The sequence below is a fragment of the Drosophila gunungcola genome, unplaced genomic scaffold, assembly GCF_025200985.1.
Source record: "Drosophila gunungcola strain Sukarami unplaced genomic scaffold, Dgunungcola_SK_2 000095F, whole genome shotgun sequence".
Classification (NCBI taxonomy): Eukaryota; Metazoa; Arthropoda; class Insecta; order Diptera; family Drosophilidae; genus Drosophila; species Drosophila gunungcola.
The window spans coordinates 104140-125512 of record NW_026453257.1 but is presented as its reverse complement, the minus strand read 5'-3'; the positions used below and the strand labels follow the sequence as shown (position 1 = coordinate 125512).

Sequence of the window (21373 nt, the reverse complement as noted above, 5' to 3'; positions counted from 1 at the left end):
TTTTTTTCGTTTTTTTTTTTTTTTGCTTTTGCTTCAATTGTCTGGCATTGCATGGTTTTATTTCTTATTTTTCCTTTTCAGCCTCTTGTCGGTCTCTTGGCTTCAAATAATTTTATATTTAGCCGCCGTTTCTGCCTCTTCATTCTTCGACTTATGTTCAAGAAAAGCGGCACAAAACAAGAAACTTACAAACAAAAAAAAAAAAAAAGACCAAAAAAAAACCCTCAGAAATGGCGAAAAATTAACCAGAGGCAAGCATTTCATTTCGTGTGGCACGATGTGAGAAGTGCTGGGGGATTCGCTTCCAATTTATATATAGAATTGCAACAATGCGAACACGGCACCTCGAAAAAGAGCAGAACAAGCCGGCCAAAAGAAGCCAAAGAATTTATGCCCATCGACGATAGTTTAAGCAGTCGGCAGTTTTGATATATAAGAGCACCATCGAATAAAAAACGTATTTTTCCTAAAATTTTTAGATACTGGCACATTTTTTTTATTTTTTTTTTTATTTTTATTTTTTGAAAGGGTTGGGTTGGATTTTGTTTTAAATTGGCAAAATATCAACTTAATCTTTACTAAGAAAGCTTTATGATGAAGAACTCAAACTTTTAAAACATTATCAATGTATTTTTAAAGTTGAACTAATACAAAATAAAACACCCTCTGGCAAGGCTATAAAAAGATGCTTAACATGTGCTAAATTAGTCTCAAATACGTAATACATGCTAAATGCTAAATTAGCCTCAGATACGTAAATACATTGGATCTTATTGGTAAAGAAGAAAAGGATGGCTAATTGATGTCTTACCGCTAACTTATGTTTGTGCTGAATGGCCGACTATAAACTCCAAATTGATTGTCACTTGTTCTCTACATTCGGTTTCTCACCGAAACAAATAGAAAACGTAAGCAAATGTTAGAACTAATGTTAAAATAACGTCCGATTAATGAATCCTTTGTTTGTGGTTTGTTTAATTGAAAAATATTAATGTAGACTGCGACAAATTAGGAGCTTCACGAACTGCCCAATTAATAAAGACTGAAATGCGGATCGGATTCCCTTTCATTCAGTGAATGCGATTTCGTTATTTCATTAGTCGAATCTGAAAACCTTAACGAGGGGAAAGTGCAAATTCCGCGATGCCCCGGGATTTACGTACTCTCTCTGCTGGCAAGTAAAAACATTATCCACATACACGCCCCAGTCGATAGACTAATTAAACAGAAAACAAAAAGCCAAAAAACAAAAACAAACAAACTTTGATGTATTTTTGATTTGATTATTATCCAGCCCTCCGCACCATGACAATTTTAGATTAATGTCTTCGTTAGGTCGAAAAAAATTGCAAACAGATTTATTGGATTTTTTTTTTGTTTTTTTCGGTTCGATATTTGATATGCGTAGTTAACGGTGGCGGCATATGGCGTTAATGAGCTCCGCTGTACCCCCAATTTCATTCGAACATCTCGCATTTCAGTGGCAAAAGTTCGTGACTTATTTCTCTTGGGCAGGCAAATGGAGGGATTCATGTCATATCCGCATAATGAATTTGCACTTTGGCTACAATTTCGCAGATCCGCGTAATTTGAGGCGATTTACTTGCAACATAAAGGCAAAAAGAAAAAGAAAAGGGAGTGAGTGATTTGAAAGCGCAAAGAAATTGGGCTTGCAAACTCATCCAATTTGATGGAATTAATAACTATACATAGAGAAAAATGAATGGTACCATGATGGGTACATTTCATGTTAATCTTTACAGGATAATGGTAGGTTTTCTGTTATTATTTATTTATAATTCGGGCGATCAGAGTACCTAGTTTTTTGCAAGTACAGCCCGAACTTTTAATCATAAACTTATAACAATTTAAAATGTTTTTTAAAGTACATAAACGATGAAATGCTTTTAAACAAATCCAAAGTTAGGATATTAAGTTTTTGGATATAAACAACCACATTTGATAATTCTAGATTTTCATCATTTAAAGAACACAAACAAATGTCTTTTTTTCATATTGGCGACAAATCAAATCAGTAAATATTTTTCAAAATGTTCTTGAATAACAATTGAAAACCAGTAGTATCAATATTCAATCGATTGGGACACTCAACAAAAGGCTCTCAAGGGAGAAAAAGGAGAAGTCAATGAAGGTATCATCATCCTGAAAGGTGTTTTCACAAAGCTTTAATTAAAGTATTGAACAAAAAGAGGGGAATGCAAAACACCAAAAAAAAAAATCACAAAGAAGAAACACAGAGTGAAAGGACAGTCAAAAAACAAAACGAAACAAAACAGAGAGAGCAACTAAATTTGTAAAACCGTTATTATCATGTCGTGTTCACCCCATCTCCCTTTCCTGTTCCCTTCTCTCTCTCTCTCTCACTCTCTCTCTCTCTCCCTCTCTCTAGCAGTATCTGTCTCATCGTTTTCCATCTCTGTCTCTTGACCAGGTCGATTATGAAAGATACATTTTGTATCTGTAGCTGTATCTGGTATCTGTGATTTTTGGTAGCTGTGTTTTAGCCATTTGTTTGCATCAAAAAACCATCGCTTACCATTTTGTAGTTTTTACACATTTCTCTTGCCCCTTCTTGTTCGTCGTTTCGATTCGTTTGCATTAATCCAATTTGTTGTTCCTGCAGGCGTTTTGTTGTTATTCAGTGTGTAAGTGTGTGTGTGGGTGTATCTAAGTGCGGGTGCTAATTCAATTAGCGGCATTAAATGATGTGCCTCAACGCCATCGATATTGCAGCACAATTGCCCATCAATGCAATTAACATTTTTTAAATAAGAATGAAAACAGTGGAATTTAAAAGGGAAATAAAACAGAGAACTCAAAGTGACTTTAAAGATTTAAGTTCAAAGCTTGTTGTTTATGGATTATAATTCAATGCTGTTAATGTCCGATTTACATATCTGTCGTCAAGTTAAGCTTACGACTTTAGTTTAAAGCTTTATTTTTATTTTTTAATTTATTTCCCCATAAAATTAGTGCCCCGCTGTTAAGTGTTAAGTGCTCCCTGGGCAGCGAAAAAACCAGATAAAAAGAAATATGTAGGCCTAGCTTAAACCAGGTCTAAAATCGAGGAACTGTAACAAACTGGTCAGAAACGAGAGCGAAAGGCAGAAGAAAAACTCGACTAAAGCAAAGTGCAATGCCAACCGCATTTGTTTTTGTTTTTCATGGCGCATCAAGCATATTTACATACTTATTTTTTAAGAAAACAAAAAAATAAAAACAGAAAGAAAGACACAGATATGTGTGTTGCCCCACTAATTTTCCGAGCTTTTCCAGCTTTCTTACAATCTTTCCTTTCAGCTCATTATTTTAGCAGTTTTATGGCCAAACACCTCAACCATTGAAAATCACTCACATTGATGTCAGCGCTCGCGTTTTTCCACCCTTTTTCTTTTTCGACAACTTTGTTCTCCAAATCACCCGGCAAATGAACCAGTGGAGCAGTAAGCAGTGGGTAGCAAGCAGGGAAAAAGTAGAACTGACCAAGATGACACGAAACTATTTTCTATGTTCTACAACTTTCGATTTTCGTTTAGAAGGGAGAAACGGTGGAAAAGAGAGAGCAAGTGTGAAATGCGATCAGAAGTAGAATAAAGACAAGTCAGACCAGTGTACTACATCTACCACTCGAGGGTCACAAAATATAGTACAATAAACCACAAGTGCTTAGTCACAGATAAGCTTCCGAAAAGTATCCTATTTCCGATATTTTTTTAGTTGTCGGGATCCATGTAATTTATGACTCTAACTACGAACAATAAGTTAAGGATTTGAAAGTGACCGTTAGAAAGCAAACGTTTTTACCATTTCTCTCGTAAACAATTTACATTACATAAAAAGTCATAATATCTACAATTTTTGTTATTTAATAATAACAATAAGGTCATATTTAGAAAGTTAATAGCAAGAAACCCAAAATAACAGTCGTTAACTTTGACTTAAATGTTTGTAACTAGGGCCTCAAAATACACGGATCCTAAAAATTTTGAAGAGATCGGAGTACAGCCCGATTTTAAAGTCACTAACTTATGACAGTTCCAACACATTACATATTCAAACTAAACCCAGTTCTTTTAAAAATGTTTTCAAACGTTTCGTTTCAAATGTACTTTAATAAATCCAAAGTAAGGATAAATCTTTATTGATATAGACTACGTTTTCTTTTAATTCTAGATTACGAACTATACAAAAAGAAAAGAACAAAAAAGTCTTGAAGTTTTAGTTTAAGGAAACCAGATTTGCTTTTGATTTTTGAATAAAGTTTTTCCCTTACTCAAACAGTTTAAAACAACCAAAAAAAATTAACAAGAAAGGAACCAATCCTTTCCAGAATGATCTCTCTTTATCATATTTTTTTTCATGGTTTTAAGAGGAAACTCAAAAACAAATTGATTTCCAGAAAAGAACCGCAATTAAATACTTGGAAAAGAGGAAGCAAAGGAAAATATGTTACTCACCTTCTCCTTGTTTGCACTTTTCCAGAGAGCGAGAGAAGCAGCTGCCTAGAATGATGATCCTCTACTCTCCTGGCTTTCCAGTGCGTGTGTGCGCGACAACAAATTTAATGCTGCTTCTTCTTCTTCCTCTTCTCTTTTGATGCTGCTTCTTTGCCTGTTGTGTGGTTGTTGTTGGGAATCCGGTTTTTTGAATTTCTTTCAACTTGTTATTTCTTTTTACTCTTTCCTTATTTGCCTCTTCTTTTTTTGTTGTTGTTGTATTTTCCAAAAACTAAAAACAGCACATTTCCACTCGAAAAAAATTAAATAATTTTGGTATACAACGAAAAAAACGGCACTTGAATTCTCTTCTGAAAAATTTTTTTTTTGTTTAATTCGATTGATCAGTGAGATAAAAAAAATATTTATACTTCACACAAACACAAACGAGCGCGCGAAAGAGAGCGCGATGAGGAGCATGTGAAACAGCAGTTTTTTATTTTTCTCCGTTTTGTTGTCCTTTTAACACTTAAAAACTCCTTCAATAGTCGGACCCAAAATTTGCGACGACTTTTAAATCAACAATCAAACAAATCGCGGCAGCAGCAATCGTAAATCGCAAATTCGCAAACGAAGAGCGACGCAAACCGCGCGCGTTGAAAAATTTTGTTCGACTGAACGTTGTTGTGTTTTTCGGTTTCATGGCACCGGTTTTCTTGCGGTTGCAAGCAAACACGCAACCACGGCCAACTGCGTCGAACCTCAATGTTTCAAACGATATGCCGGCAAATATGTTTTAAACAAATTTAGCTACATAACAAAGGAAAATGTTTTGAAGTTTTAAATGAATTACAAAGTGATGGAATCAAATCAAATTTATATATAATAACAAAAAAAAAATTACATTCACAGTATAAGCTTTCGATTAAATTTCAAAAAATAAATTCTAAACTATTACCCATTGTTAATTTGTTAACTAATGGCTTTTATCAATAGAAAACTAACAAGTACTCAAATACAATTAGTATGGTCTTATCTGAAATCGAGTATCTAAAATTTAAACGAAGTGCAACTTTTTGAGCAAAATTACAAGGGTTTTAATTTAGTTGCGTGATGATTTTTTTCGAAATTAGGAATACAGAATCTTATTAACAATAACTTTCAACAAGGCTTTTGAAAAATATTTTCAATTAAATGCCCTTAAAAGCTTAATGAAAATGAAAGCATTTTAAATTTAATCAGGTGTTTCTTTGATAATATGATAACAATACTAAATAAATGAATGCATTTTGATTTTAACATCATAAAATATCGCCGAAAAGCTAGATGTTCGATGGCTTATGCGCCATCACTAATAACTGACCCGTTCAAGCGGTTTGTTGTTGTTCGCCGCGTTGGCGGGTTAGAAGCGCCATCAAGCCCGGTTTGAAGCAGCCTCCTACGCGTGCGCAACTGTCGGTTGCAAGCGCAACAGTTTGATTGTTTTTGGGTGCTTCCAACCGTCGAACAGGTTCGCTGACGCAGAATCCCATGTTAAGTTAACATTTACTCTTAGCCAACGTAATTAATTATTATTAGTCATTTATTATGAATCGAATACGAAAAAAAATAGTTGGATATATCTTTCGTTCTGTGAAAGAAATAAGGTGCGTATACCGAGCCTTTTAATGATTTCGATTACATACTATTTGCGTTTTGTATACCCTTGGAGAGGGTGCTTTAATTTTATTTTATACCATTTATTATAAAACTTATTAATAAGTGCAGAGAGGATTAATAATTTTTAAATTTATTTAAATGTCATAAAGCTATCGATATAAAAGTTGACAAATAAACGATATGGCTAGTAAATGTACATATATGCTAATTTGCAGGGTATTTAATCTTCGGATACCGTTTTTTTTTTTTTTTTTTTTGCTTTTCCTTTGCTTTTTGCTCTTGACTTTGAGACACTATCGTACTCGTTTCTATAAATGTTGTGTAATTAAGCGCGTATTGCATCCCAATAGGCATTTCAATTTGAATGCGTCCGAAACGAAGCTACAAACGCTATTTGCTGACCTTCGATGGGCGGCCCCAGCCCCCAAAACCCCTCACCAAGGTCAAGGTCACTGACCAAACACCAAAAAATGTTTAGTTTAGTTCGGTTTCGTTTTGCGTTAAGTGTTCTTTATTTTACATATATTTGTTTGACCTGCTCTTCACTCAAAGGCACTTCTATTGTGTAAAGTGTATTTTCGGGTTGTGTCATCGAATTTCGAATTTTTTTTGTTTGCCACTATCTACACTTTGGTGAACTTAATTAAAATTTCACATAATAAGCCCAGATGTCGCTCCTGTTTTATCCCCCTCTCTTTCCGTAAGTCACTTTCCATCCATCTCTTTCTAACTGTTTTGCTTCGACGCGTGTGGAACGGCAAGTTTCAATTAAAACGCAAAGAACCTTTGACTTCCTTATGGCTGTTGTTTTTGTTTTCTTTCTTCTTTTCTTGCCGTCATGCTACGTTCACCGTAGTTAAACAGTTCCTCCAAATACCCAAATAAAAAAGAAATACGTATATATCCCGTAAGACAGAAAAGTCAACAAGCCAAAGAAGAATCATCCAAGATAAAATGCAACAGAAACCACTATAGAAATAAAAAAAATCTATACATTAAAGACAGACAGAAAAAAACTTTAAGCGCCACACAAGAAAACAATAGATAACACAGTAATGCCTCGCTAATATAAAATTACTTCGTTAATACATTAAAGCGAATGATTGTTTTTAATTATATTTTTATTAAACATGTATTGCCAACGAAAAACGTATTTTAACTACTCGAAACTATCTTGGAAATTAATTTACATACATCTTATTATTTTATTTATTCTTTTACCTTTATAACAATTTGAAAAATTATTTTAAAGATATTGCATAAAAACCGAGTTTGAACTCCAATTAAATGTATAAAAATCTTTATATATAATCGAAGTATAGAAGAATATTACATTTTTGATAGCAGCAACTTAAACTTCGGATTTCCTAGTTTATTTTTCCCTGTGGCCAAAGCTCAAGAATTCGCGTGTCGAATTTTTGTGTACCTAAAATTTAAACTTTTATAATACGAAAAGGTGTTTTGCGTGATTTTTTCTATGGCAGTGAATTATTAATTTTTTTCTTTTACCTTCTTAACAATTTTAAAAATAATTTTAAAAATATTGCATGAAAATCGAGTTTGAACTCGAATTAAATGTATAAAACATCTTTATATATTCGAAGTAAAGCAAAACGTCGGATTTCCTAGATTATATTTCCTTGTGGCCAAAGCTCAAGAATTCGCGAGTCGAATTTTTGTGATCTTAGGTACAAACTTTTATAATACGAAAAAGTGATTTGTGTGGCTTCTTCTATGCCAGTGGCTACTGTGGTCATAAGCAAATCACGTTAATCACTAACCGAGTGCCCAAACGCTAAACAAGTGCACCGAGGCGTTAAAGAAAAGCTGAAGGGAAGGCTGTGAAGGAAAAGCGCGCTGTCCACAGAGATGATTTTCCCTGTCGAAGCGAAATATGTATATAAAGGAGTGCAAGAGTGTCTGGTCATTGTCTGGACTTTTGCTTTCGGCGAAAAAGGAAAAAAATAAAACTCATCTGACGATGGTTAAGAAATTCGGAAGGAAAACATAACCGCTTTAAAGAATTTGTTTTGTTTTTTGTTAGGAAAATTTAGGTAGCTCATTAAAGGCGATGTTTAAATTATTACCTTTCCCCTTTCTTAATCCTTATCTGCACTTTGCCAGCGGCCAGCCTTTCAATGACAGTTATAATTACTTTAATGATGATTTCAGCTTCAGTTGACTTGTGGTGTAAAACGATGAGAAAATGAGGGGAAAATTGTGTGAATATTCAAAAGGGGGCGGCGGCGGGGAATGGGTGCGCATTCGTTGTCTTTGTTTGTGAGCGCTTAAAATGCAATTATGCATTTCAGGACGAAAAGTGGCAGCAGGACTTTCGCTGGCTGGCTGGCTGGGAAATAAATTTAATTGCAATGCGTTGGCAAATCGAATTATACAGTAAAAAAAGAACAACAACAAAAGTGCCATCCAAAACAAAAAAAAGATTAAATTAAAAAAAAAAAATCAAAAGAGTCATTTCAGAAACACCAAGCTTTCCGCCGCCAGCGGCAAACGCCATCCAATTGAATATATTAATGCAAATTAACCCATTAATGTCTGCCAATTGCAGGCAGAAAGGAGGGCTTAATCCGAAAAAGAGGTGGAAGGAACAAACTGGCAATTATCCCAAGGAAATTCGAGCGGAGGAAATTAAAGCTGAAACGGAACTGAACAGCCATATAGTAGTTTTATTCCACTGCAGACAGCAATTTCATTTCAGCTGCAAATTAAATTCTCTGGATTAGTGATCATTAAACATTCAGGAGCTTAGTCCTCTTCATTGCCATTTTTTTTACTTTTCTAATTAAGCTTTGTTATTACATTTTTAATTATTCTATAAAAATTGTAGGAATTAAAATAACTTTTTCCTATTTAAATCTTTTGAACTTTAATCGCGTTGAAAATTATCTTTTGTGCATCCTTGCTTATATTATTAGAAAAGCAGTGGAAAGTTAACGCTTTTCTTATACACTGATCCAAAAAAAGGCATAGTAAAAATAAACATGTGGCAATTGAGTACAAATTTTAATATTCTATATTTATGTTATATCTAATTGCATAGATGTACATATAAAAAATTTGAAATAATGTGAATTCGAGTTTAAATTTAACAAGAAAGGAAGCAAACTTCGATAAGCCGAAGTTCATATACCCTTGCAGCTATTTCAAAAACTAAATACTCTTGAAAACTTTAAAATTATGATTTACTTGCGTGTATGTTTAAAAACATTGAAGCTATGATGATTTGCAGCTTAATTATTCGATAGTTCCTATGGCAGCTATACGATTGTACCTATGGGAGCTATATTTTTTTATATTAAAATCTTAATATTATTTGAAATCAAAATCGAAACAATAAATATTTAAATTGAATATAAAATCTTGTATTTACTTCGTTTTTTTGACAGTGCACTAAACTAAAAACCCACTTATTTTTCCTCCAAAAATCCTTGGCATTATGCCTACAATTATTCAATTAAAAAATTGCATCCCCAGAGACATTAAAATAATTTTCCATCGCACCACCACCCACAACGTTTTGGCCAAGAAAATTCAGAGGAGGCGCCTCAAGAAAGGGGGGCTAGTGGGTTTAGGGGTGGGCGTGGCTGACAACAATGTTGGCAGCTGCCTGGAAAACTTGGAAAACTTTTTAAGTGACTTCTAATAGCGAATTATGATGCAGCCAGCGGTGGAGGAGATGATGAGATAAGGGTTAAGGAGCGCTAAGGGGGCGTTAAGGCGTTCGGGGGTTAAGGAAAATGGAGGCAAGAAGGCGGCCAATTTTCAATGCACCACCACCACTGTGTAGGTGGCAAAAGTGGGCGGAGGAGGCATAAAGGAGCTGCAGCGAAAAGTTCATGCTTGAAACTTGACAGCGATAACTTCATTGAGGAGTGGAAAAGTGTTTTCGGGAAGGAAAATCGAAAAAGAGGGAAGCCACACACATGCCTAAGCGACGGAAAGAGACGGGGATATGCACTTGCCAAAGACCGGAAGTGTGAGAGAAATTTTAACAAAGTTAGTTAGTTTCTTCCTTCCTGACTTCCTTCCTTCCTGCTATTCTCAAATTTCCGATACACTCTAGAAATTTTTGGTGTATTAGTCAATTCTGAATGTATATAGTATATTATATGTACAGTCGCGGTCAAAATAATAGAAGTGGGACAATGTAAAGTGCTCAAAAACAAACTTTTCCTTTAGTGTATTAAGGATTAGTACTTAAATTAATAAAATATTAATTAAATTAGATGTTTTTTGTTATTATTATAAATGATCTTCCTTGTGCTAAATTTAAACGAAAGCCCTTATCACATGATAAAAAAAAACCATTGATACTGTTCGAGTTTTTCTAGGAAAATTAACTCTGTTAATTATTTATTAAAATGCACTTTAATATACTAAAATAAATAATTTTATAAAAATTAAAAAAAAAAAAACATGTCATCGTTCTTTTGCATTTAGAACTGGAGCAAAAAACGTGTATAGATTAGATTTTTTTATTACTATTTCATGTTGTCATGTTCAGACATTTATATCTTATAATTTTCGTTGCTTTTAAAAAACTTTCCTTATTATATTTTTGTCTAACATTTTTTTGTTTACATTTATTAATGATTGATTTGATGGAATGGAATTTTGATGGAATCTAGCTAATTCCATTTCTGATTTCTTTTAGTGCATAAATTTCGTTCTATGAGTGGATGTGTGTGGCTTGATATAATGACAAAGTGCACTCCGCTCCGACATTATCATCATCGTCAGTGAACGCATGTTGTCGCCCCCTCCACGAAAGTTGCTCGTTTTAATGAATTATGCGTACATTGATAATAATTTCCTGGTTAGCTTTTGCGCCGACGACTGCCATCCTCTGGCTTCTTTAGCTTTTTGCACACAACCTGGCGAAGTGTAGGAACTTTGCCACGCCCACCGGCCTCCACCCCCACCTGAGAACCTTGGGGCGGAGTTGAGTTGCTGCGTGTTGCTGTCTGCACTAATATAAAAGTTTCGTGCACTTTTAATAAGGCTGCGTTTATGACGACAGCACGCGGCAGAGACAACAAAAACTAAGAACTGCAAGGATGGGCTGAACATTTTCGGGGAATGAGCGCAAAAAAGAAATAAGAAAATGGGGGTGATGGCTGATGGAATTCCGCTTTTCTTCTTGCATCAACTGCATATGACGACGACAAGTGTCAAAAAGTCGACAGCAGCGAGATACAATTTTTAGGGGAACTTAAGAAACGCGAGAGCGAAAGTTCGAAAGAATCTGAGAAAGTGGCTAAGAAATGCGAGGAAAGCGAAATTAAGGCTATGCTGATAATTAAGTCAATGTGATGTTAAGTTAACTGAAAACGGCCTTTTAAAATGTCAGCAAATTGGAGCTAAAATTACAAATCAACTATTAAACGCAGATTTTAAGAAATTGTGCTAATAGGCTGTGTTTTTAAGACATTCTTGTTGTCTTTTCTTTTTTAATAAAATAATATTAACTATATTCTATAGCAGTCATAAATCTGCCATCCACAGTGTTTATGGTTTGTTATACCCTTGCAGAGGGTATTTTAATTTCAGTCAGAAGTTTGCAACGCAGTGAAGGAGACATCTCCGACCCTATAAAGTATATATATTCTTGATCAGCATCACTAGGGGAGTCGATCTAGCCATGTCCATCTGTCCGTCCGTCTGTCCATCCGACCGTCTGTCCGTCCGTTTCTACGCAAACTAGTCTCTCAGTTTTAAAGCTATCTGCATGAAACTTTCCCAAAAGATCGGAAAACTATAGTATATAGTTCCCATAGGAACAATCGGAAAAATAAATAAAAAAAATTATAACTTTGGTGTTTTAAAATTTTTTTTTAGTTCTTCGAGATATAGTAATGGTTAAATATTTCAGAATTACGGTTTAAATTTCATCAAAATCGGACGACTATAGCATATAGCTCCCATAGGAACAATCGTTTAGCTGCCATAGGAACTATCGAATAATTAAGCTGCAAATAATCATAGCTTCAATGTTTTTAAACATACACGCAAGTAAATCATAATTTTAACGTTTTCAAGAGTATTTAGTTTTTGATATAGCTGAAAGGGTATATGAACTTCGGCTTGCCGAAGTTTGCTTCCTTTCTTGTTTTTCAAATCATTTTTATAAATTTATTTATTTTCGAAGTATTAAGCTTTCCTTTTTGAGTGTGTTTTCTTTTAAGGCATACTTTTTTACAAAGACTTGCAGTAAAACCTCCACAAAGTGTCTTTAAAATAATAATTTGTAGTATTTTAATGTTTATGTTAAAACATTTTTCGAAAACTTTTCCCATTTTGTGGGAACTTATGGACACCCTTGGGCAAAATTGCTGTCCAATATGGGCATTTCCCTGCTGCTCCTGCGGCTTTAGCAACTCCTGCCAAGCGAGTCCACTTCTAATTGAGTTGTTTGCTCTGGTTGTTTCATTTAATCGCATTAAATTTGCCTCAAAGGCCAGTCGACAGTGTACAGTGGACAGCGTAGTTGGACAGTGGAACCTGCTGCACGTGGACGACTGCCACACCACACACGGAATGCCAATGCCACTTAAAGCCGAGCCCGAAGTGGAGTCAGTCAATGGTATTTTAATAGAGCCTAATGGGCATTTTAATTGCCGGGCAAGGCCGCAAAATGGGTGGCAAAATGTGAGGGGGATGGCGATAAAAGTCACACGAGAGTGAGAGGCAGAAAGACACAGAGACGAGAACTGAAACGACGAGCTTTATCTTTATGAATATCACGACACTTTATGAAGGCCCCCGAAACGACATCAGCGATAAAAACAGTGAAACGTGTCCAGTGGAAAAAGGAGAAAATGGTGCGGGAGTGTCACGTATCCGACAGATACGTATACGATAGAAGATATGTGCTATATGTGCTATGAATTTCATGAATTTTTGTGTACATGAAATCAAAAATAGCCAGACGAATTCATGAAATTTTATCAGCAGAGATCCCAGTCTTGTTAAAATAAACCTTAACTTGATTAAAATGTTTGGCAACTCTGCTAGTATAAACATTTCAACTATCATAATTTTTAGTATTACATAATCGCCAAAACGAACAGGAAAAGTTATTTACAAAAACAATTATTGACCCTCTCAAAGGCGGAAATAAATTAAACTTCAAATCGCCTGAAATTGCTTACATTTTCGTCTGGTGTTGCCACCTCATTTATTCATAAGCCACTTTCGTCTATCAGTGATTACATGGAATGGTGTTTATGCACACACGTTTATTCCCTTTTCACGAAATAAACATCGCATAAACAAAGTAAGACAAAGACGCAGATACACATTATCATGGCCACATGGCTAGGTTCTCGGCTTCTGGTTCTGATTCTGGTTCCACTCGTGGATCTCAGTCTCATTTTGGCAATCTGGGTCGCCTTTCTCTGCCTCCCAGTTTCCCCCCAGATGTTTGTCACCACTTTTCTCCGCCTCTGTTGTTCTCGGTCTCGAACGCGCGCGTTTCTCCTTCTCTCAATCTTAATTGATTGAGTGACCGCAAGGCGATTAGTAAAAGGTTTGACACACTTATCAGGCGGTGATTGATGGTTCTGGCTCATAGTTAAGTTATGCTTGCTAAAACTCCATATACGGACATAATCCTAACCAGCAAAAGAAAGCTGCGAGCTATAGAAATAACCTATAAGTGCGGTTTAATGTATCTTTATATTTCTTGGATCTACGATCCTTCTCCTTTTGTCTCACCACCCGTTTTGTTATACAACCTAATGGCCAACAGTGGCAACAAATTGGATGTCATCATAGTCACCTTTAACTGCAACCGAAAAGCAAAGGCAGCACAAACTGCCTCTTGATCAGCGGTCACTATTGCCCAACAACTGGGAGCAGGGGCGTTGCAATCGAGGGATAAAATGGTGTTGACCAACAATTTCTAAGAACAAATTTCGAATATCTGCGATTTGAAATCACCTAAATTTTTGAGATTCTATTCCAGTTGAGATACAATAACCACATCATATTTTTTTCAACTAATTTAATTTTTTTTTAACTGTAAGATTTTAAATGCAACCACCATAACTCCAAAAAATTAACATTATTTAATTAAATTTTTTAACTCAATTTGGACCTCAAGAATTCTATTAGAATTGTATCAAGGAGGATCATGGTTCGATCCCTAAGCTAAAATATATGATAAAATAAAATATTTTTTTTCGGAATATTTTATGTACTTTGTTTTTCAAACTTTTTGGTAGCCACCTTTGGCACATAAAAAATAAAGCTCCACCTTTACAGTAGCCACCGGTAGCAAAGTGGCAAGTGGCAAGTATGGGTTAAGTAAGTGGGACTGACTTTCAGCCAAAGCTGTGCTGCTGCAGCAACTGAAGATGATAATGAGGATCCCAGAGCCGAAACGTGATTACGATGATGATGCAAGCTTTTTCCTGATTTCGTCATTGCCTCTCCGAACGAACTCACACTCGTCCATCTAAAAAATGTTCGCTTAGCTTAATTATAGATTTTCACAGTGACAAGAAGATTCGAATTTTTTTCAGCCCTTTTTCCATGATTACATACATGTATGCCTGCCTTTGGCTGCTCCACAGCTCAACTCCGAAAACGCAAATGACAAAAGCTTTGGGAAGAGCAGAGAGTGCAACTTAAGAGTTTACATTTGTCGTGGAGTGTTAATGGGAAATTGAAAATCCATTTGCTGATTAATTTCTTCTAAAAAAACACAAAAAAAAACACAAAAAAACACAAAACCAAAACGAAGCAGCAGCACAAGGAAAACATTTACGTAAATGAACTTTTCCTTCTGTTTGAATGCTGCCTTTGTTGTTGTTGTGCTCCCGCTGCAAAAGTTTTCCATTTTCCGTTTTCAGTTTTCAGTCGAGTTCGTTGTTTGTTTGTTGTTTGTCGCTTCGCTTTTGTCGCTTTGCTTGACAACAAAAAGCAAAAAAAAAAAGTTCGTAAAATGTTTTTGCATTCGTTTGCTAGTTTTCTAGTTTTATTTATGCCCTCCATTCATCCTGTCACCTCTGTTCCAAGGCAAGGATATTACCAGTGCTTACGGGTCTTTAAGCCGCAAGGGGATTCAAGAGTATTATCGAAGAGAAGCCACGTTGATCCGGTATGGAAATTTGGATCTATTGTGATTTATTTAATGCCTGACAGATCCTTTTGTTTGTTGGGCCAAAGTTAAAAAGTTCCCACTTCATAAGGCTCTTCACAATGTGGTAAGCTTATGCAAAGAAATAAGTTTTGAGTTATTTTTACAGAGTATTAATTTTTACAAAAAGTAAAAAGTATTAAAAGTATCAAATAGCAAATATAATATTTAAAACTTATAAAATTGGTTATTCGTTTTTCGCTTTTCAATCAGCATTATTACCTTTAGAACAAAACCTTCCAAAATATTACACCTTTTCATTACATTAAAATATTCTTATTTATTTTTATAATTTGTAACAATATAGAGAGCATTCTGAAATCAACTCGAGTTAACTAAGCGCCCCTCTCTGATCTTTGCCCTGGTGGCAGCAAAGTTTTCTGCCTGCCTAATCAACTGTCCAAATCGGTGGAGCACCTCCCCATTCATCCTGCTCTTTACAATGCATTATTCAGCAGACCCTGCAGTTGAAACACAGATCCTGCTTCCTGCTTCCTGAATTCTAAATCCAGAAGGCAGCTTGCAAAAACGCATGATACCCGCGAATTTGTGTGTGCTGTTTGTCTGTCCGTCAATATTGTCCGTATGTCCGTATGGCCCTTATGTCCGTATGTCCGATTGTCCGTTCATCCTTCTGTCTTCGACTCTACTTCGCTGGGTTTTACTTTGTCTTGCACCTTTTGTGACAACAGTGACGGCTACGAAAACTTGCATTTGTTTTCGGCCGAAATGTGAAATGAATAAAAAAAAAAATTGAACAAAAAACGAAGCACAGCAACAAATTTAAGGGAACTTGTACTGGAAATCGTTCGCATATCTGCGCAATGTCCCCATCGCCGTGCTCATCCTCTGTATGCAAAATGCAAAAGTTTAGCCAGTAAATCTTTGCAAGTGGCACATAAACTTTGCCAAAGAAACTTTTTTCTCTCCAAAGTTCTCCCAGTGCAGAGTTCTAGAAAAAAATGATACAGTGCCAAAGAAGTTGGGAGCAGAGAGCGGGGGGGAAAGTGGCAAGGCAGAGTGCCAAGGAAAGTTTTGCAGGAGGCAAAGGGCAGGGCATTGCCAAAAGCGGCTCATAGGCCAGCAGCAACTGTGATTTATGACCCAGCAATGATGTTGTGAAGCAGAGGGGAGGGGTGTGTGTCAGGTACTCCCGAGGACTTCTTCAGTTCGTCTGCCTTATCATCTATTGTTAAACACTGATGGACAGTCTGGACGACTTCAGGTTTTACTTTCAGTTTGCAGCCCCTACCAATGAGAGATAGAGAAGCTTATAATCAATACAATAGAAGAACTTAAAAAGTTGCCAAGTTACTAATTTTGGTTTGAAGCCGCTGCCTATGATAGAAAACGGAGTTTACAATCCAGAAACATCAAAGTAGTTTATCTGTGAGATACTTTTAAAGATGTGGTACAAGCAAGCAAATACAAAACTTATTATTAATACAACTTTTTAGTTATAAATTTTGTATATATCTACTGTAAAAGCCTGTTCATCTGTTTCATTGATATTTTTCAAACGCAGCCATATTATATCATTAGTTATTAATAAATTAAGGGCAAAGCACCTGACATGTTCAAATAGGTAAGTCAGGGCTTAGAAAAATATGCCTTCATTAATGTTTTTCAAAACATCAACTTTTAATGCGCAATTTGTAATACAAACGTAATGGCATATTTATTTAGAAATTGGTAGGAACAGTAAAACTAATTAACGTTTATTTGCAAGGTATCAGATTTATTTTAGAGAATCCACATATATGAATGGTTTCTTTCTCTGATAAAGTATCACAAGAGTAAGTTTTTGTTTAAAACCTGATAGTAAACAATAAATATTGTTGTCTGTAATAACTTGTAATAAAGCAAAATAATTGCCAGAACTAATGATTATGGTGAAATCACCCTCACGAATTGTGCAATCTATTGCTCATCGATGGCAATTGGAATTTCAGCCTAAATGGCGATTGTGTTTTTTTGCCTCCTTCTTAACCCCCTTAACCCCTTAACCCTTAACCAGTCCTGTCAACTCTTGACAGCTGCAGTTTTGGTGGCACCTTTTGGGGGCCCCCCTTCCGAAAAGCGGTGTTGTAATTAAGCCAGTGCTAGAGCTTTAGAGCCTCAAGTGGCGACCCAAAGCACCCAAGTCGTCGGTTGCACCACCACCTTCGCACCACCGCACCACTTGCCCCATACTCGAGAACCACCAAGGTCTGGCGGCTGTCTGTCATTAAGTCGCCTTCGCCCTGTCAGACCCTCGACAAATGAATGAAATAAATGCCTAACGAGTGACAAGCGGCAGTCGAAAAAGAGTACAATTGTTGAAAAACAGTGTTGGAAAGCTTACAAAAAAAATAGCTAAAATAGGATTTTAAAAGTTTTTTACTAAGATAGTTAAACAATATTTTTCATCACCTTAATTTGGAACCTGCTTTGTCGGTGCATTTACAAACGATTTTTTTTTTTAAGTTCTACTATTTGGACCACAAAGGCGTTGATATTAAACTGTTTCGAAAAAGAGTACAGCTCTCGCAGTGTTAGAAAATAAAACTTAATAAAAAAAAAAAATATATAGGGTATTAAGTAGCTTTCATTCTATTAATTAAACCACAAATTTTCCCCATATTCAATTTGGAGACGACTTTAGCCTTAAATAGAATCTGTTCTATCAGTGCAAAAAAAACTTTTTTTTTATTTGTAATATTCTAGTTTTTGGACCCCAAAGCTGTTGATACTTAACTATTTCTAATGACACATATCACTAAATATAAAACTGTCCAAACGAAAGTGAATCAGTGAAAGTTTTTAAATAGATTTTTAGCTGTATCGTTTCTTTTAAGTCTTTAATGAATGTAAATCAAACCTTTAAGCTAAAAGCCAGTCAATTTGACAGCACTGAACTGCAGACGAAAAACTGCATAGGCATAGACTGCGAATCCCCTTGAGTTACAAACCCAATCTCAATCTCATATAGGTGACCCCGACACACAATTGCAACAGATCATCTTCAATCTTCAGCGTAATCATCATTAGGCCTTCGCACAATCGGTCTGTAGGTCGTTGGCTAGTTGAATAGGTGGATAGAGCCGAAAAAGGGGGCTTATCGCCGCTTGCCCATCAGCGCTGGTTTGAACTAATTGTCGAATCGGATTTCAGCTCTTTTTTGGTCAAGAGGGATGGGTGTTAATGTCAGACCCGATTAGGCCTCAGTCCAAATAGTTGCGGAAGAGGGCTCAGAGGGGCTAAACACCGATTGGTGTCTGCTAGTTGAAGCTTCTTGATTTGATTAATCTCTCTGCCTATCAATTTGGCAGTTGTCATTCGTCAATGGGAAGAGTGGATTTCGGGAAGTTTTAAATGAGGATTGTTAAAGAACTGTAACCTGAGTTTTCAGGATTAAAGTTTTAAAAAAATTAAAAAAAAAGGTTATTAAATGTTTTTACAAATCTATAGAATTTCGTCTTCATTGAAAACAAATCTTTTAAAGAAGATTATTAGAGAACTACACTACAAACTATTTGAGGAAAGCCACCTAGAAAATAAAAATGTACCAATTTTAAAAACTCAAAATTATATTATAAGAAAATTAAAACAAAACCCATCGTCGATATAAATTTGAACAACGTACAAATGGAAAATTTCTTTTTGTGCAACTTTATTTACCAGAAGGTAAAATTTTCATTTATCTAAAATAAAAGTAGTAAAAGTAAGTCGAAAAGAACTTAAAGCTTAAAATCGATATGAATGATAGGCAAAATTTAGATCTGAATTCACTGTAACGATTTTTTGGATCCAAAAATTGTTTGTGCACTGCATATCAATTTTCTTTTCCTTCCCAGATGCACCATTAACCCCCTGGCTGGCAGAAGTATTTGCCTCACATCTCTTACCCTTTTTCCACCAACAGCATAAACACACACACACACACACACACACACACACTCACACACTCTTCTCCTTTTTTCATTTCCAAAATGAAGCACAAATCGCTTTCGCATAATTTTCAATATCGCGCCAATAAAAAAATCTGCCAAGAGGGATGACGTCGAAGGCAGGGGCATGGGTAAAAGGGGGTGTGGGATTGACAGAAATTACATTGAAAATTGGAAAAAAATAACTCTTCGCACACAGAATTGCTTCTTTTGGTGCTGCACACACACACACTACAGATTACCATTAGCACCTTTCTTACCGGTAGGTACGTCCTGCCACGTCCCCACCAGAGTTGCTAGGTGTTGAGCTGCCGCTCAAGCTAGATTTTAGATTAAATTATCCAAATCAAAGAAAACGTACAAGTAAACCATAGGATCTAAAATAATAGTAGTTATAATTTTAAGCAAAAACATAATTCTTTTGTTTTACATTTGTTAAAATATTTAAGTACGAATAAAAAATACGAAAACCCATGCAAGAAAAACAGAATATACAGCTGCGGATAATATTAGTTTTTTTGCCTATAACAAATCATAACTGGTTTTTATAGAATCTTTTGAATTTTGTTTCTATAATTTCCATAAAGCTAATACTATTAACGAAATGGGGCACTGGTAAAAATATTTATCATTGTTAAATATTTTAAAATATTTCTAATTTTAAAAATAGGTCAAATATTAAAAACGAGGACTTTTAGTTAGTTGTTGAAAATAATTTACTACAGTATTTTAAAAAGTTAACTTTATAGAATTATAACAGTTCTAATACTAATATTGGTTAATATTATTAGTATGTATGTACTATGTATATAAATGAAATAGATATGAAAGGAGCTTAGACATGATATAGAATTCAGGTTCGTTGCTGTCTGTTAAATATGTTTATTTGTATATATATGTATATGGTCTATTTGGCTTTGGGCTATTTACAATTTTTATGAGCTATTCTTATTTTAAAATATGCTAGATCAAGCCTGAAATATGCCAAACTGGCAACACTGGTTCCCATATATTCCCACATTTTTCCTTGCCCCGCTTTTCAGGTGCAAGATTTATGCGCCATGTGTTGAGGGTTTTTTCCTTATTTTTGGGGGCAGCAGTATACCTATGTATGGCAGAAGTGCGGGGTTTAGGGCATGGCAATATGCTAAAAATGTGCTTTTGCATCGCAATTTTTTCCCGTATTCCTCGCTGCATGGCTTATGATCATATTTTCGCCGTTTGCCATTTTTTTCTTTCTGTTGTTGCTGCTAAAAGCAATCAAAACTTTTTCATTTACAGACTCTGAGAGGGCAAGCAGCCCAGCCGGCTTTCATTTACGATACATTTTTTATAAATTTCCCTGGTGCTTGGGGCTAAAGGTGCAAATAGATTGACATGAACGAAGGTGGCAACATAATTTCCAGGCAGAGGAAATTGATTGAATAATAAATATCGATAGGATTGGCTGGAGTTTACAATATAAACTTGTCTGAAAAGCCTCTCAAAAACACACTAAAATCCCACATATTCTATACGTTGTCTTGAATCTTTCAAAAATATTAAGTTGACAATCGAACTGCATCGACTGCATGTATGTCTCAATCAAAATTGCTCACCTTTATCCTTTTTCGCCAAGAAATTCCCTTTTGGGGAAACTTGGCAACTTGTCTGGCCATCCTTTTCCAATATTTCACCCCCTAAAAATGGTTTGTTTTTGGTTTTGTAGTTTTCGGGGTTTGGGTAGTTACGATACATACGCGTGGGGGCTGCAATTTATGCGTCCAGGCCGACAGTTTTGCAACCGCATGGCAACACCCCATACCCCCACCAAAAAAAAAAAAAACGCTCCCCTCACAATTCCCACCACTGCAGTGAAGCTGGCTCAGTTAGGCGCGGACTGGCAAAACCAACTTCAAACTCGCAATATAAACACATAAATCCTGGCCACTGATACACACAAACAGATTCCGTTGCAGTGGGCGGCTCCACCAATATTAAAGGGGTGTTGGTTAAAGGGGGGATGGACTTTGTCTGTCTAACTTTTGCGTACCGGCAACAAACAACAACAACTTGGTTAGACGCCTCTGCGCAGCGATTTTCCACATTGTCTTACAGTGTCTGCAGAAAAAGTAGCACTAAATATAATGGTCAGTTTCTATATTTCAATTATATTATTATTATAA

At 35.6% G+C, this 21373-nt stretch overlaps 2 protein-coding genes across 6 annotated transcripts in view; one reads left to right on the top strand and one right to left on the bottom strand.

The window, feature by feature from the left end:
* The window catches only part of LOC128265124 (uncharacterized), a 190890-nt gene that overhangs the window by 79243 nt on the left and 90274 nt on the right, over positions 1 to 21373 (bottom strand). For 2 of the 5 annotated variants that reach the window (XM_053000948.1, XM_053000947.1), the window contains exon 1: positions 4479 to 5118. The exons of 2 other annotated variants lie outside the window; for them this stretch is intronic. The gene's annotated coding sequence lies outside the window, so the exon portion shown is untranslated. Of the gene's footprint in view, positions 1 to 4478; positions 5119 to 21373 lie in introns of those variants that run through there. One more of the 5 variants, XM_053000945.1, reaches the window with a different exon arrangement.
* Positions 1 to 21373, top strand: part of LOC128265129 (uncharacterized) — a 175897-nt gene that overhangs the window by 91884 nt on the left and 62640 nt on the right. The window lies entirely within an intron of this gene.